At 39.2% G+C, this 18,696-nt stretch overlaps 1 protein-coding gene across 1 annotated transcript in view; it reads right to left on the bottom strand.

Annotated features, from left to right (window-relative positions):
• The window catches only part of LOC126302898 (uncharacterized), a 40,261-nt gene extending 21,838 nt beyond the window's left edge, over positions 1-18,423 (bottom strand). Inside the window, exon 1 of the mRNA XM_049991753.1 lies at positions 18,323-18,423. The gene's annotated coding sequence lies outside the window, so the exon portion shown is untranslated. The remainder of the gene's footprint in view (positions 1-18,322) is intronic.
• Positions 18,424-18,696: the final 273 nt, after the last annotated feature.

The raw sequence follows: 18,696 nt of genomic DNA, 5'->3' as shown, positions 1-18,696 counted from the left end.
AGTGCGTTGTCCTGTTGGAACAGCAAGTTCCCTTGCCGGTATAGGAGTGGTAGAACGATGGGTTCGATGATGGTTTGGATGTACCGTGCACTATTCAGTGTCTCCTCGACGACCACCAGAGGTGTACGGCCAGTGTAGGAGATCGCTCTCCACACCATGATGCCAGGTGTTGGCCCTGTGTGCCTCGGTCGTATGCAGTCCTCATTGTGGCGCTCACCTGCACGGCGCCAAACACGCATACGACCATCATTGGCACCAAGGCAGAAGCGACTCTCATCGCTGAAGACGACACGTCTCCATTCGTCCCTCCATTCACGCCTGTCGCGACACCACTGGTGCCGGGCTGCACGATGTTGGGGCGTGAGCGGAAGACGGCCTAACGGTGTGCGGGACCGTAGCCCAGCTTCATGGAGACGGTTGCGAAAGGTCCTCGCCGATACCCCAGGAGCAACAGTGTCCCTAATTTGCTGGGAAGTGGTGGTGCTGTCCCCTACGGCACTGCGTAGGATCCTACGGTCTTGGCGTGCATCCGTGCGTCGCTGCGGTCCGGTCCCAGGTCGACGGGCACGTGCATCTTCCGCCGACCACTGGCGACAACATCGATGTACTGTGGAGACCTCACGCCCCACGTGTTGAGCAATTCGGCGGTACGTCCACCTGGCCTCCCGCATGCCCACTATATGCCCTCGCTCAAAGTCCATCAACTGCATATACGGTTCACGTCCACGCTGTCGCGGCATGCTACCAGTGTTAAAGACTGCGATGTAGCTCCGTATGCCACGGCAAACTGGCTGACACTGACGGCGGCGGTGCACAAATGCTGCGCAGCTAGCGCCATTCGACGGCCAACACCGCGGTTCCTGGTGTGTCCGCTGTGCCGTGCGTGTGATCATTGCTTGTACAGCCCTCTCGCAGTGTCCGGAACAAGTATGGTGGGTCTGACACACCGGTGTCAAAGTGTTCTTTTTTTCCATTTCCAGGAGTGTATTTTCGTCCACAGCGTTGTACGGTCAAACTTCATACAATTTGTATTGTTTGCGGATGAGGCCTCATTCATCCGCGATGGTGTTTTCAACAGCCAAACAACCAGATCTGGAATGAGGACAATCCCCACGCCACACATATCGTTGGCCAACAACAAAGATTATCTGTCAAGATATTTTAGGGCATTATCCAGGATCACTCAGTAGGACCTAATTTACTACCTCTCCATCTGATTTGTCCACGTAACCTGGTGTTCCTGTGAGATATGCTACCACACTGCTTGCAGAATGTACCGTTTCTTGTCCACAGAATTGTGTGGTTTCACCACGTCGGTACACCAGCCTATTTTGATGTTAATGTTTGCAAGCACCTGAACAACATCCGCCCTCATTATTCAACTGGAAAGCGTAGGTCCCGTCCGATGGCCAGCGTGATCGCTCGATCTTACAACCCTGGACTTCATTCTCTGGGGTTATGTCAATATGTTGGTGTATGAAACACCCTAGATACGCGTACATCAAGACTCCTATCTGAAAACTTATGTTTCATTTAGAAAGAGAAGTGTGTTTTTTAATCGAAACTATCTGTAAAACGTTTTACGGAATGACTTTTCATAACTGAAGACCTGCTTTCCAAGGCCCAAGCTGCCTGCCTCCTGATACAACATTGATCGCTCACGTGCAAGGCCTCCGCGACGAATGTGGCCGCTTCATGTTTAGCGATGTTTAAAGATGTAGCTTTTCTCACACATACCGACTCAGTTTGTGTTTTGAAAAGTTTCTACACAGTCGTTACTTCGCCACAGCTGTTCAGAACAATGAAATATGGCACGTCTTGGAAGACACTAACGTGGTTGACTCGATTCCATTATCGCAAAAGCTGCGATGCAACAGGAATGACCTATGAGGATATGCTGACATCACTCTGAAACTGTGATCACAGAGAGAGAGCGTTGTGCACATCAAAGGTTGTGAGAAGGTGGTGTGAATGTGGGAAATTTTCAAGAACACTGTCATTCTGAATCTGGAATCATTCAACTGTCTGTCAATCCGACATCTCGTGGAAGTGTACTGTGGTGGGGAGAAAAACGGGTTTACTTGTGTTGCAGATATGTGCAAATACTATTACCATGGCTGCACAATAAATAGATGTATTTTTAATAAAATTGTTACACCACGAAGACGACGTGCTACAGACGCGAAATTTAACCAACAGGAAGAAGATGCTGTGATATGTAAATGACTAGCTTTTCAGAGCATTCACATAAGATTGGCACCGGTGGCGACACCTACATCGTGCTGACATGAGGAAAATTTCCAACCGATTTCTGATACACAAACAGCAGTTGACCGGCGTTGCCTGGTGAAACGTTGTTGTGATGCCTCGTGTAAGGAGGAGAAATGCGTACCATCACCTTTCCGACTTTGATAAAGGTCGGATTGTAGCCTATCGCGATTGCCGTTTATCGTATGGCGACATTGCTGCTCGCGATGGTCGAGATCCAATGACTGTTAGGAGAATATGGAATCGGTGGGTTCAGGAGGGTAATACGAAACGCCTTGCTGGATCCCAACGGCCTCGTATCACTAGAAGTCGAGATGACAGGCATCTTATCCACATGGCTGTAACGTATCGTGCAACCACGTCTCGATCCCTAAGTCAACAGATGGGGGCGTTTGCAAGACAACAACCATCTGGACGAACAGTTCGACGACATTTTCAGCAGCATGGACTATCGTCTCGGAGACCATGGCTGCGGTTACCCTTGACGCTGCATCAAAGACAGGAGTGCCTGAGATGGTGTACTCAACGACGACCTGGGTGGACGGATGAATTCAGGTTCTGTTTACCGCATCATCATGGTCGCATCCGTGTTTGGCGGCATCGTGGTGATCGCGCATTGGAAGCGTGTATTCGTCATCGCTATACTGGTGTATCACACGGCGTGATGGTATGGGGTGCCATTGGTTACATGTCTCGGTCACCTCTTTTTCGCATTGACGGCACTTTGAACAGTGGACCTTACATTTCAGATGTTTTACGACCCGTGGCTCTACCCTTCATTCGATCCCTGCGAAACCCTACATGTCAGCAGGATAATGCACGACCGCATGTTGAAGGTCCTGTATGGGCCTTTCTGGATACAGAAAATGTTCGACTGCTGCCCTGGCCAGCACATTCTCCAGATCTCTCACAAATTGAAAACGTCTGGTCAATGATGGCCAAGCAACTCGCTCGTCACAATACGCCAGTCACTTCTCTTGATGAACTGTGGTATTATGTTGAAGCTGCATGGGCGGCTGTACCTGTACACGCCATCCAAGCTCTGTTCGACTCAATGCTCAGGCGTATCAAGACCGTTATTACAGCCAGAATGGTTGTTCTGGATACTTATTCTCAGAATCTATGCACCCAAATTGCGTGAAAATGTAATCACATGTCAGCTCTAGTATAATATATTCGTCCAATGAATACCCATTTATCATCTGCATTTCTTCTTGGTGTAGCAATTTTAATGGCCAGTAGTGTATTTAGATACTTCCGACCTCATTTTTTGCAGTTCTTTTGTCAGCTTTGTTTATTTACCGCGTGTCATCTATACTCTTTTTCGAGAATTGTCGAGATGATTTCCCAGTGCCTGCAATGTGTCACTCAAAACGTAGCCGATCAGCAGCTGCTTGTAGCCAGCATATTCAATTTCGAGGATCTCTGTCATAGCTTAATCATACTCGTTTAATATGAGAAATTCTTCTTCCTCCGAGAAATAAACCCGTTTGTGCTGCTTTCCGTCCACGCTTGGTAAGTAATAAGAGTAGTAGCAACTTGAGAGAAGCATGTTCAAATGTGTACCAACACGTTGGAACCTGTCGCAATGCGCTATGTGTAAGTAATGTTAGTGGTGAGAGAAGAGGCGTGATGAACTGCGACTTGAACTCTTCATCAGCGCACGCTATGTGGCTGAAGGGGTCTGTAAACAGCTCTGCGGAGGGCCACACGAGTCTTTCTCTGTCTCCGACTGCCAGTCAGCACTGGGGTCGGAGTGAAGCGCTCTTGCGGTAACCGTGCCGATTATGGTGACTGCGGAAAGCGCACACGCACATTGGATAACAATGATGACGCCACACTGTTGTCACTATTTACCGACGATGGTGTGACGTCATTCACCATGATCCGCTTGGCAGAGGATGAAAGTAAATGTACATGTTTTCTATGGTGTTTTTGTTTATAGGTGATTATTATGGCTGCTACTTCTTCTATTCCAGACGCAATCAGCCATGACTCGCTGTGGGAGCTGAAACCAGCAGCTGATAATGATGATGACGATGATGATGATCCCTAGGGAACGATTTCGATCTTTCAGAGGCAGATACATGAGTATTCTACAGTGTTAAATTGTTTTTCGTTATTTTTGAGATGCTCTTGTTTGTAGATGTGCTCTATGAGAATATCAGTGTTCTGATACAACCACCAGCTGCTGGTGCATCTGCAGTTGTGCTGTCGTTTGAGTTTGTCAGTCTTCTCTCAGCACATTCCTATGACGACGTCATACACCTCCACTAGTGCTCATGCTGGATATGCCCTTAATGACAAACGTGCCAGTTGATGTTGAGTTTCTGGAAGTGTATTCCAGTAACAAACACAACAGATTTAAGTACATTTATTATAGGGTTTTTCATTTCTCCTTCATTACATACTTATCAAGTGCGTCTCTTTCGTCTTCTTCTGTGCACAGTTATTAGGAGTTCGACGTCGTGTTGAGGAGAAGAGCATTGTCCAAAATTGAGTGAGAAGTGTTGCGACATCATGGGGTAAGTCGATACCAGAGTGGCCATACTGAGTCACTTTTCTGAGATGCAGGAAAAGGGGGGTGGGGCTGTAAGACATTCAGCTGTATACTCTACCTTGATTTATATTCATAAGATTTTTTTACCTTATTGTAGGGTGAAAATCGTAGTTTGCATCCTTATCTGGGCCACAACACGCCCTACCATACCTCTCTGCACGGCTTTAGTGAATAACTACGAGTGGAAGTATCTGGAATACGCGTACCTCAAGACTGCTACAGCTACCTGAAAACTTAAGTTTCATTTAGAAAGCAAAGTGTGTTTTTAAATCGAAACTATCTGTAAAACATTGGTTTTATGGAACGACTTTTCATAGTTACATCTTTCCTAAGCAGGTGCAGTGTATGAGCAACGAAGCGTAAGCTGCACCACAAAGATAATGAAGAAGTCGCCCTTTAAACATACTCGCAAGCTTTTTTTTTTTTTTTTGGTCATCAATTTACTGACTGGTTTGATGTGGCCCGCCACGAATTCCTTTCATGTGCTAACCTCTTCATCTCAGAGTAGCACTTGCAACCTACGTCCTCAATTATTGGTTTGGCGTATTCCAATCTCTGTCTTCCTCTACAGTTTTTGCCCTCTACAGTTCCCTCTAGTACCATGGACGTCATTCCCTCATGTCTTAGCAGATGTCCTATCATCCTGTCCCTTCTCCTTATCAGTGTTTTCCACATATTCCTTTCCTCTCCGATTCTGCGTAGAACCTCCTCATTCCTTACCTTATCAGTCCATCTAATTTTCAACATTCGTCTATAGCACCACATCGCAAATGCTTCGATTCTCTTCTGTTCCGGGTTTCCCACAGTCCATGTTTCACTACCATACAATGCTGTACTCGTAAGTTATGATGTACTAAATCTACACAATATTGGATATGTATAGGGTAAATAGCCTTTGCAGAAATTGAATGCATGGGTGATGGTAACGAAAACAAGATGCAATGTCAGGACATAAAACGATGTCAGCAGAAACTAGTCTTAAATACGAGACCCACAAGTATCAGTCTTTGACGTTACTATCCAGCAAACACCCGTAATATTTATAGAGAAAAGATTCAATCTACCCACAGTATTAGTAATTCACTAAAACATGAGTCCCTAATTCTCTTCTCAAAGTACCCATGATGAGCATCACACAAGACTTTAGGGATTGGTACATTGCTACATGTGACACAAAAAGTTAGACTAAGACACAGATCATACTACGTCATTTTGCTTTCCTTGTATACTGCTGTCAGAATCAAACGGTCATAATGGTCCGTGGACATTCTATGTGTTAAGACCACATAGCTTTTATTCTTGTTAGTGGGAAAAATCACTGGTGGTAGTGTTCATAAATCATAGACAGAGACTTCACACTAGATAAAGATTTGAGTTAGGCCACGAGACACGTGCAGAAAGACTAACAACTAAGATAAATGCTCTCAAAAAGCAGCATCCGGTTTCAGGTTAGTCTGGCACAGATTTTCATTGGCCTTGACATATTCATTAAATATTCTTCTTGTGACTGTAATGGCACAGTTCCTTTAACAAAGCCACTCGCTGGCGTAACACGCGCTAACTGGTGGACCTCAAATGCAGGTTTTTGTCATTGTTGCCCGTCCTCTGTGGCTGTGGCGACTGGGGCATTGTTGTGTCACACGGGCAGTGCTGGCAGTGGTGAGCACATGGGACCACCACTGGTGTCGAGTCACAAGTGTCAGCTGCATTATCGTCCGGTCATGGAGTCACGGGAAATGGAAAAATGAATGTTAGGGTGAGAAGAGTTTGCACAGTCATATGAAACGTATAAATTATGTGGTATGTATACAGGTTAATTAGGAGGCGTGAATTCGACGATCCTCGATGTTGAGCACAAGTAATTTTATAGGAACAGATGTCAACTTTCTCATTTCTTAAGAATCCCAATTGTTACTGTGCAATAAACTATAGCTAACCCTAGGGTACTTACAGACTAGTACTGAACCAACATAATCGAATTTTGGCTTCTGTGAAATAAATGCTCTTTGAATTATGAGTTGTATCACTGTGGATGAGAAAGATATAGCTATGTTCCAGCGTTTGTAGACTAATAAACTAATGTTCTTGCTATTTCTGCTCATCCCCCCCCCCCCCCCCCATGAACCATGGACCTTGCCGTTGGTGGGGAGGCTTGCGTGCCTCAGCGATACAGATAGCCGTACCGTAGGTGCAACCACAATGGAGGGGTATCTGTTGAGAGGCCAGACAAACGTGTGGTTCCTGAAGAGGGGCAGCAGCCTTTTCAGTAGTTGCAAGGGCAACAGTCTGGATGATTGACTGATCTGGTCTTGTAACAATAACCAAAACGGCTTTGCTGTGCTGGTACTCCGAACGGCTGAAAGCAAGGGGAAACTACGGCCGTAATTTTTCCCGAGGGCATGCAGCTTTACTGTATGATTAAATGATGATGGTGTCCTCTTGGGTAAAATATTCCGGAGGTAAAATAGTCCCCCATTCGGATCTCCAGGCGAGGACTATTCAAGAGGATGTCGTTATCAGGAGAAAGAAAACTGGCGTTCTACGGATCGGAGCGTGGAATGTCAGATCTCTTAATCGGGCAGTTAGGTTAGAAAATTTAAAAAGGGAAATGGATAGGTTAAAGTTAGATATAATGGGAATTAGTGAAGTTCGGTGGCAGGAGGAACAAGACTTCTGGTCAGGTGACTACAGGGTTATAAACACAAAATCAAATAGGGGTAATGCAGGAGTCGGTTTAATAATTAATAGGAAAATAGGAATGCGGGTAAGCTACTACAAACAACATAGTGAACGCATTATTATGGCCAAGATAGATACGAAGCCGACACCTACTACAGTAGTACAAGTTTATATACCAACTAGCACTGCAGATGACGAAAAAATTGAAGAAATGTATGATGAAACAAAATAAATTATTCAGATAGTGAAGGGAGACGAAAATTTAATAGTCATGGGTGACTGGAATTCGTCAGTAGGAAAAGGGAGAGAAGGCAACGTAGTAGGTGGATATGGATTGGGGCTAAGAAATGAAAGAGGAATCCGTCTGGTAGAATTTTGCACAGAACACAACTTAATCATAGCTAACACTTGGTTTAAGAATCATGGAAGAAGGTTGTATACATGGAACAACCCTGGAGATAGTAAAAGGTATCAGATAGATTATATAATGGTAAAACAGAGATTTAGGAACCAGGTTTTAAATTGTAAGACATTTCCAGGGACAGATGGGGACTCTGACCACAATCTATTGGTTATGACCTGCAGGTTAAAACTGAAGAAACTACAAAAATGTGGGAATTTAAGGAGATGGGACCTGGATAAACTGAAAGAACCAGAGGTTGTACAGAGTTTCAGGGAGAGCATATGGGAACAATTGTCAGGAATGGGGGAAAGAAATACAGTAGAAGAAGATTATGTAGCTTTAAGGGATGAAGTAGTGAAGGCAGCAGAGTATCAAGTAGGTAAAAAGATGATGGCTAGTAGAAATTCTTGCGTAACAGGAGAAATATTGAATTTAATTGATGAAAGTTGAAAATACAAAAATGCAATAAATGAAGCAGGCAAAAAGGAATACAAACGTCTCAAAAATGAGATCGACAGGAAGTGCAAAATGGCTAAGCAGGGATGGCTAGATGACAAATGTAAGGATGTAGAGGCTTATCTCACTAGGGGTAAGATAGATACTGCTTACAGGAAAATTAAAGAGACCTTTGGAGATAAGAGAACCACTTGTTTGAACATCAGATGGAAACCCAGTTCTAAGCAAAGAAGGGAAAGCAAAAAGGTGGAAGGAGTATATAGAGGGTCTATACAAGGGCAATGTTCTTGAGGCCAATATTATGGAAATGGAAGAAGAGGTAGATGAAGATGAAATGGGAGATTCGATACTGCGTGAAGAGTATGGCAGAGCATTGAAAGACCTGAGTCGAAACAAGGCCCCCGGAGTAGACAACATTCCATTGGAACTACTGACGGCATTGGGAGAGCCAGTCCTGACAAAACTCTACCATCTGGTGAGCAAGATGTTTGAAACAGGCGAAATACCCAAATACCCTCAGACTTCAAGAAGAATATAATAATTCCAATCCCAAAGAAAGCAGGTGTTGACAGATGTGAAAATTACCAAACAATCAGTTTACTAAGCCACAGCTGCAAAATACTAACACGAATTATTTACAGACGATTGGAAAAACTAGTAGAAGCCGACCTCGGGGAAGATCAGTTTGGATTCCGTAGAAACACTGGAACATGTGAGGCAATACTAACCCTACGACTTATCTTAGAAGAAAGATTAAGGAAAGGCAAACCTACGTTTCTAGCATTTGTAGACTTACAGAAAGCTTTTGACAATGTTGACTGGAATACTCTTTTTCAAATTCTAAAGGTGGCAGGGGTAAAATACAGGGAGCGAAAGGCTATTTACAATTTGTACAGAAACCAGATGGCAGTTATAACAGTTGAGGGACATGAAAGGGAAGCAGTGGTCGGGAAGAGAGTAAGACAAGGTTGTAGCCTCTCCCCGATGTTATTCAATCAGTATATTGAGCAAGCAGTAAAGGAAACAAAAGAAAAATTCGGAGTAGGTATTAAAATCCACAGAGAAGAAATAAGAACTTGGAGATTCGCCGATGACATTGTAATTCTGTCAGAGACAGCAAAGGACTTGGAAGAGCAGTTGAATGGAATTGACAGTGTCTTGAAACGAGGATATAAGATGAACATCAACAAAAGCAAAACGAGGATAATGGAATGTAGTCGAATTTAGTCGGGTGATGCTGAAGGAATTAGATTAGGAAATGAGACACTTAAAGTAGTAAAGGAGTTTTGCTATTTAGGAAGTAAAATAACTGATGATGGTTGAAGTAGAGAGGATATAAAATGTAGACTGGCAATGGCAAGGAAAGCGTTTCTGAAGAAGAGAAATTTGTTAACATCAAGTATAGATTTAAGTGTCAGGAAGTCATTTCTGAAAGTATTTGTATGGAGTGTAGCCATGTATGGAAGTGAAACATGGACAATAAATAGTTGGACAAGAACAGAATAGAAGCCTTTGAAATGTGGTGCTACAGAAGAATGCTGAAGATTAGATCGGTAGATAACATAACTAATGAGGAAGTATTGAATAGGATTGGGGAGAAGAGAAATTTGTGGCACAACTTGACCAGAAGAAGGGATCGGTTGGTAGGACATGTTCTGAGGCATCAAGGGATTACCAATTTAGCATTGGAGGGCAGCGTGGAGGGTAAAAATCGTAGAGGGAGACCAAGAGATGAATACACTAAGCAGATTCAGAAGGATGTAGGTTGCAGTAGGTACTGGGAGATGAAGAAGCTTGCACAGGATAGAGTAGCATGGAGAGCTGCATCAAACCAGTCTCAGGACTGAAGACCACAACAACAACAACAACAACAACAACAACAACATTTCTGCTCATGCTCTTTCTATAAAATCACCTCGTCTACTTATGGTATGATTTTCGTGTCACCTGCTGTTGACCTTTGGCAAAGTATCCTTGTGATATTCTCCATGACAGCAACCATATCAGTGTGTAAACTTTATTTATTTGCTATTTTCTAAACTTTGCAATTAGCAGGCTATGTAATCTCAGACCCCTACCTTCCTCCTTCCATTAGGAGTAGTGCTTCTGAAGAAGCGAAGATGCTGCTGGTGACATGAAATGCCAGGCAAAGACTCTAGGCCAGTCTCCACTAAATATGAAGCTCATAGGCTTCAGCTTGTAAAGAAGGATCTGATGCAAAGTTACCTCAATCTGTTAAGGAAGTGGAGAACAAATACGAAAAAAGATACAGACTATTTTCCATTCCGATCTTGGCCTCCCTGTATCATAGCCCCAAAACGCTCACAGAAGTAGAGGTTGGTTCACAATTCTTCCAGATGGTAAGTATTAGGACAGGAGAACCAAAGATAACTAGTGTGTGAACCAGAAAACCTGGGAAACACACTCCAAAAAAAAAATGGTTCAAATGGCTCTGAGCACTATGGGACTCAACTGCTGTGGTCATTAGTCCCCTAGAACTTAGAACTACTTAAACCTAACTAACCTAAGGACATCACACACATCCATGCCCGAGGCAGGATTCGAACCTGCGACCGTAGCAGTTGCACGGTTCCGGAATGCGCGCCTAGAACCGCGAGACCACCGCGGCCGGCTGAAACACACTCCAAGAACTGACCACTCAGTGGGTGTCACATTCTCACCCCCTATACATATAAGGCAGTTTATAAGAGGAGGAAAAAGTCCACTTACTATATCTTCAAATGCGAGGGGAACCAACAGCCGTGAGTAGTGTGTCACACCAAGTGAAAGCAGCTGCACAACGTCTCACCAGTAGCTGAACAGGCGTTCCTGGAAAACTGGTGAGCAAGCCAGTGGATCAGATTTCTGTATAAGCAGAGCTTTCACTTGGTGCCCTCACCAAGAGTATGATAGTAGCATATACATTTTGAAACTAGATCAATGTACACTGCCGGTAATCATAAGAGTTACAGCATGGACACCTTGACCAGATGTTACAAGGCTCACATTCCAGAGACAAATTTAAAGAGCACAACAACCAGAGTGAGAGGAGTACCACCACCTGACGTAGATTGAGTCATAAGAATTCTTCATCCACTGCCTACAGCAGAGGTATCAACATACCTGAAGAAATGCAAATATACAACTACTTCAAAAATCAACCACATGACTTGTTCAGCAATAAGAGATCTTGAGATAATTTACAATCAAATGGTTCAAATGGCTCTGAGTACTAAGGGACTTAACATCTGACATCATCAGTCCCATAGAACTTAGAACTACTTAAGCCTAACTAACCTAAGGACATCACACACATCCATTCCTGAAGCAGGATTGGAACCTGTGACTGTAGCATTTACAGTCAGTTTTATGTGCTAGTAAGAGAAGGTAATGTAAATGAGGATGTGTAGTTTGCCTATTTGACTTTGACTAACTGAAAAGCATATGATGTGATGATTTCCACAGGATCGTGTCTATACTGGTTTTGTAATATGAGTAGTCCTTATGACGTTTCCAATTAGTTGTATGATTTGTATGAAAACGAGGAAAAATCATGTCCACTCATATGTGTTTTTATATTTATGATGCCTATGTTTTAACGTAAGTAATATATTTTAGTAGTTCAGCAAAAAACTGTATGGAGTATGTTGCAAGTGAAGTTGAAAGAGCCCTTCTCCCTCTAAACGTTCTAAGGACCATGAAAATCTATGACTACATTTGTACTGGTATGGTATATAACATATTAATTGTCCATTTTACAGTTAGGTGGTGGTACACATAATGTTCAGTAATTTGTGGAAAGTATCCCATCATACATGATAATTATTTAATAGATGAACAAGGATTATTATTTAATGAATAATTAACAAATAAGAGAATCACTTTAACAATAAATTAGTTTTTAAAGAATTAGCTTAAAAATCAGTTTATTATTTAGTTTCTAAGCAATTAGTTTTTAAAAAATTATTTTACTATTTAGTTTACTACTTAATTTAGCAATCAATTAGTTTTTAAACAATTAGTTATCTCTTCTATATATTACAAAAAATTCATTAGATTCCTAAAAACTAATTTTATTAATAAAATGATAATTATTAAATAGATGGCTAGATAGTTATTCACAAAGGATTATTATTCAAAGATAAAACTTTGTTATCCTTAATATATTCTAAGGTACATTTCTTACATTTAATATTATGTTTATCTTTATGTGATGGACTTATGTAAAAACAATTTAAATCTTTAATTTATCAACAAATTTTACATTCTTTTTTCTTCACTTATAACTTCTCCATTATTCATTGTTTATTCATTTTTCATTTTCGTATGTTCTTCACTTGGATATTAGAATTATAAAAAAGTAATTTTTTTAACTTCAAATTATTCATATAAATAATCATTACCAATAATCATCATCACAATCATCATCAGATTCATAGTCGATGTTTCGAAATTGTCAATCAAATAAAGGATGAAAGGAGCTTGTACTTATTGGTAAGAAAGCAAGTGCAGATATTTTTCCTTAACCATTGGTCAATACATTCTTTATGAAAAATATGATTGCTACTTGTTTTAACAAATTGATTATTATTTTCATTACTTAAACAAATTGGACAATCAATATCATTTTCACATACCTCAATTAGTACATAAACTTCTTTTACTTTATTTTGCATTTCGTTTTAGTTCCCCATTTATATGAAATAATTTTTATTAAATTTATAAAAATTTTAATTTTCTAAGTTTTGTACTGTATCTTTCAATATATTTATTACTTTAGGAATTAATTCATATGTTTTATGAGAATCAATACCAAATAATGATAAATTTGGTCTACCAGCTCTAACTACTTTTTTGTAAATTCGTTGTATTCATATAAAATATCATCTTTGGAAAAATACAACAAGCCATTTGTGTATCTAAGTGGAGAATTCATTTTTGGTGGTAATCCTGGAAATTTTCTAGTTATAGTTCCCCATGATTTATATGTAAAAGTACATTGATCAAAGTCCACATATTCGTTAAAGAATAAAAATGTTCTTCCTGAATGTTTACTATGTTATTTAATAAAAACTTTGTACGTTATCCTGTTGTAGTTACTGATTTTGGATATCCCCAAATTAATTGTAAAGTGTGTAAATTTACTATATAAAACCTATAGTCAGCAAATATTAAAATTTCGCCACTTTGTCTTTGATATATTCCATCTACATTTTGTAAACTTAGTGGTAAAAATGTTAACCAATTAGTAACTAATTGTGGTTTATTCTCTATTATTGAAACGCACTTATTATTAAAAATATACAAAATTCTATTTGCATATAGTAGGTGATCATTTTTTTTAACTTCACATAATGATTCAATAAGTTTAATTGGTATAGGCGACATAGTAGTAGTAGTAGCAGTTGTTGTTGTTGTTGTTGTTGTTGTTGTTGTTGTGGTTGTTTTTGTTGTTGGTGTATTTGTTTCTGTTCCATATAAGTTTTTAATATTATCAAAATCATCTTGAGAGAATTCTAAATGTGAACCATTATAGTAAGTATACATTATTGATTCAAATACATCTGAATGTTCTAAACCTAATGACGAATTTCATGTACTAAAACTTCAAATAGATTTGATTGATATTTCGGTGTATATTTATCAATTTCCAAGTACCAGTTTTCATCTTTATCCATATGTATTTCTAATGGATCATTATTCCTATATGGAAAAAACGGTGACCTAACACTTTTCCTTCACCATCTAACTCGTTTGGGCAACATTGACCATTAAATTCTTATAAATGTATTCGCCTTTTACCTGTAATTAAAACATCCGGATCATTGGCACCATGAATAAACTGAATACCAATATGTTTCTGCCAGAACTAAAAGCCACATTTGTCAATTCTAATACATTTTTATTTGCTCCTTCATAATTATATTTTATATTCTTTTTATTCCATTTATACATACTAGTTCTATAACTATCAAATGAATCTTTTACACCACATCTAGGTTTGTTCATAAAATGTAATGTTTCTTCACTTAATTCACCTGTAACCTCAATATTGTGTGTTAGTTGAAATAACATTAATGATTCTCTTAATAATTCATCACTAACTTGGGTTGTTTCAGTTTTTGGTGAAATATCTAAGTAACCAAAATCAGTTAAATATTTAGCTGCCTTATTCTTTTGCAATTCTAAGCCCAGTGCAGCTACTATATTTTGACAAACAGCAATAACACAGACATCTTCATTTAAATAGGATTAAATATAATATAATACATACAGTTTTTTTCGTTTACAATGTAATTTAATCACAAATAGAAACTACAGATTTCAGGTACTACTTATTTTTTGCGAAACTAATAAAAAATATATCTCTTAATTGAAATCAATTGTAGATCTGTTCAACAACAAGCTTAAATACAAAAATAAACACATTTTTATGATCATTGATAAAGAAAACAATCCATGGTTTAAACCAAAAGATTTTGCACAGATATTAAAGCATAAAGATACTGATGATGTAATTAGAAAACATGTTGATATTGATGATAAAATAAAATATGAACATTTATCTCTACCCATTTCGTATTTGGTTCTTCTATTAATATGCTCTAGCATACATTCTGCAATACAGAAGTCAACACAAAATCTTATAAACTGTCTGATGACAATCTTTGGTGTCTTCCAGTTGTTTTCATTGATTTCTGATGTTGGTAATTGACCAAGTCGAAGAGTGGCGATACCTACCGGCATTTAAAGATGAAAACTATTCATAGATTGGAATTTTGCTTCACGGCAATTACAGTGATTTCTATTACACATTTTGGCAATCAATAACTCACTTAACTCACATATTGGTCATTGTAGGCCTTTCCCACTTGACTTTGGAGTGTACTATTTGGCAGAAGACGAGGATTAACCGCAATATGTACGACAAAATGCAAAAAGTTTTCATTTGCAAGAAAATGATATGATAAAGTTACTCCATTGTCATTTGTATATGGACTATCATAATGTTCGACCAGTACATAGCACATATTCTCTGAGGACTGGGTGGAGCTATTGTGTGGAAATTTGTCACATACTAAGGTGTCTGGTCCCTTTGTTGTGTTCAAAATACAAGCATCTAAGTCATTGCAATTTACAATTCCAGCGATTTTTATTACACCATTTGGCAACCGATCACTCACTTAACTCATTTATTGGCCATTATAGGCGCTTCTCACTTGATATAGGAACGTAATTTTTGGTAAGAGACGAGGATTACAAGAAATATTTGCAAGAAAATGCTATAAGTGCTAATTTGTAGTAAAATGTTATGATAAAGTTACTTCTTTGCCATTTTTAAATCGACTATTGTAATGTTTGACTATTACATAGGGTGAATTCTCTGAAAACTGGGTGGAGCTATCAACTGGAAACTTATGTCACATAGTAAGGTGTGTGGTCCCTTCATTGTGTACAAAATAGAAGCTACTAAATCACTGCAATTGGCAATTACAGTGATTTCTATTAGATATTTGGTATTCGATTACTCACTTAATGAACATTGGTCAGTGTCATTGTGTCCTCTTTACTACAGGTGGTTGGAATGCAAAAATGTGCCACATGAAACAATTGAGTATCATGTACATCGAATGGAGCAGCACATTTAAGATGTAATAGAGGTTGAATCTTGGAGGCTTTTTGTGGCACTACAAATATAGAAAGATGTTTTATAATCTTGGATGAAATAAAAGTTTTCTTTTTCTTTTTTAGAGAGGGATGTGGAAATCTACTCTCTTCAAAGTTAATTAGAACAGTTTGCACTGACAGATTTATATAAGAAGTGAAAAACCGAAAGACAACGGCAATTTCACTGTCACCACAGATGTTAGTTTTTTTCACTGATAAGGGAATTAGAGAACTGTTGTTTTTCAAAGAAAGAACATTAGCACAATACAATTCATTCATGATGCAAAATTGATATCTGTAGCTGAAATTGAATAGGAACAGAGTTTTGCACTAAAAGTAGTGGAACATGTGTTAACTGTAGGTGAAGATATGTGTATCATAGGGAGCATGCTACACGACTAAATGTTGCAATCAGCAAAAAGAATCTTAATTGACACACACAACGCACAGAAGCAAAGACAAGACTAAAAGGTCTTATGCAAGAATCACTAGCAGCTAATGCCCACGATATTTGATGACAGTGTAATACCCCTTTTTGTGCCACATCAAAGACTTTTGTCACAGATATATGACAAATATTCGATCAACTTTCTTTGTCAAAGAAATTTGCTAATATAATATTGGCCTTAATGTGAACAATTATGTTGTACCAACTGTCTTACTGTTATGTTAAAGAAATGCATTTCCTCCAACTTGGCTAATAACATTAGATTTGCACCCAGGCTTCAGATCCATTCAGAAACTTCTTCCATTTTTTGTGCCATGTTTGCATCTTTTTACAATTTCTTAGGAATTCCTGTTCACTAGTGATCTTCTAATAACATTATCTACTGTTATTTACCATGTGCTGTCACAAGCTGTCTTCAATTCACTTTTGAGCTATTAGGAGTTTGAGAGTTTAATGCTTCCTCGTCTAGAGGCAGATGTGCTGTAAGTTCCTGGGCTTCCTTTCCTCTTTGCCACTATCCAAAATTCTGCTCCTATCTGTTTTCTATTGTCCTCCTTATTACTGTCCTCCTCGTTATCAACCTTATCTCTACATTCAGCCTTATTTTCTGTTTGTGTGGCTGTAGTGGTTGTTGTTCTACCCTTCACATTGGTTGGTCTTTTGGCCTTTCTGCAACTAATTTTCCTTTTTATGGACTTTTCAATTCTTACAAAGATAATGAGTAGTTGTACTATCTGTCTGATCAAGGAGATTATGATTTACAATTACATTCCCATGTGGTGTTTCATCTTCAACTGTTGATCCAGTATCCATTCCAGTTATCATTATTCTCTGGTTCTATATGAAATTTGGTAACTGATTACTCAGTGGTTTAGAGTCCATGTTTTGTTCTTCGAATTTCCTCCTCCAAGATTATCCGATGTACCTTTCAGTCTTTACACTGTCATCTGCACAGTTTCTTTCTGTTTACACACAGTATGTAGTTTAACTCACTTGCTGTTTTTGCAGTACTCCTTCAGAAGGCCTGTTTCTCTACAGAGGGGCAAACAGCAAACTAGAACGTGTGTCTCATAAAATTTTGCATTCCACACACAGTTCTGACATTCTGTAACTACAAATCACAGTGACTGATTGAAAACTAACATGCACCCTCTTTTTTGTAACTAACTGTTCTCTGAATTTATCATTTACACCAGCAGGTGATGGACTGCCTGTTTTCTTCTTGGACTTGTTTTAAATCTAGTTTTTCTATCATCCGACCATTTATAATACATTGACTAATTCATTCCACTTTCTGACATATTTACTGTAAAGTCTTCTATTATCCCTACAGGCCCCCATTTTCCTGTGTTCTCATTTATTTTTGTTCCCTCCCATATGTTGTGATAGCTTGTTACTTTCGTCTATTAATTCTGTTTCAATTAAGAACACATTGTTGGAAATCTTCACTTCCTTAGTACTAGTGAATAGTTGTGCCATCTCCTTTCTGTTATCCTCCCTAACTCTTGCAAGCAATATTACCCAGTGGATATATATGCATTTTAAGTCTAATGTTTTTGTCCTTGTAATCCTTGTGGTAACCTGCAGTTTGTCATCAAAGATTTGAATTAATGATTTAAGTTTTCTAGATGCATGATTAATTCCAAGAACTCAGAAATTTCTTTTTATTTTTACTGAGAGGTTGCTCTCTCTCTCTCTCTCTCTCTCTCTCTCTCTCTCTCTCTCTGTCTCTCTCTCTCTCTCTGTCTCTGTCTCTGTCTCTATCTGGATAACTTTCTTTGTTAGTCATATTTCATATTCTGTGAATAAAACAGGAAAGATATTGACTGGTTTTGTTTACCTGGTTGTGGAGTTACACTCAGTTTCCATACTTGCATGTATGCATATGTACCTTCACCACAACATGCTTGCTCAGAGAGGAGTTTGGTAGTTTGGTGTTTCTCTGAGTCATGGAGTTGTCTGTAATTAAGAGAATATGGAAGGAGAAGATTAGAACAGAAAAAAAAGAAGGAAATGCTGTGTGGCATAAGTAATGAGGGAGGGGCAGAGTTTCTCTGACTTGGCTACACAGGAAAACTACTGTTCATATTGAAATGACAAATAAAAATTAAAATAGCAAATGAGACCTATTATATCTTATAGAACTGTAGCCTGCCTTTGAATGGTTGCCTTTCTCATTCACATCATTCAGTGCCACTGTAAAATAAATAAATA

This window comes from Schistocerca gregaria, unplaced genomic scaffold, assembly GCF_023897955.1.
Source record: "Schistocerca gregaria isolate iqSchGreg1 unplaced genomic scaffold, iqSchGreg1.2 ptg000180l, whole genome shotgun sequence".
In the NCBI taxonomy this organism is placed as follows: Eukaryota; Metazoa; Arthropoda; class Insecta; order Orthoptera; family Acrididae; genus Schistocerca; species Schistocerca gregaria.
Note: the sequence above shows the minus strand (reverse complement) of the source record. Positions and strands in the feature narration are given on the sequence as shown.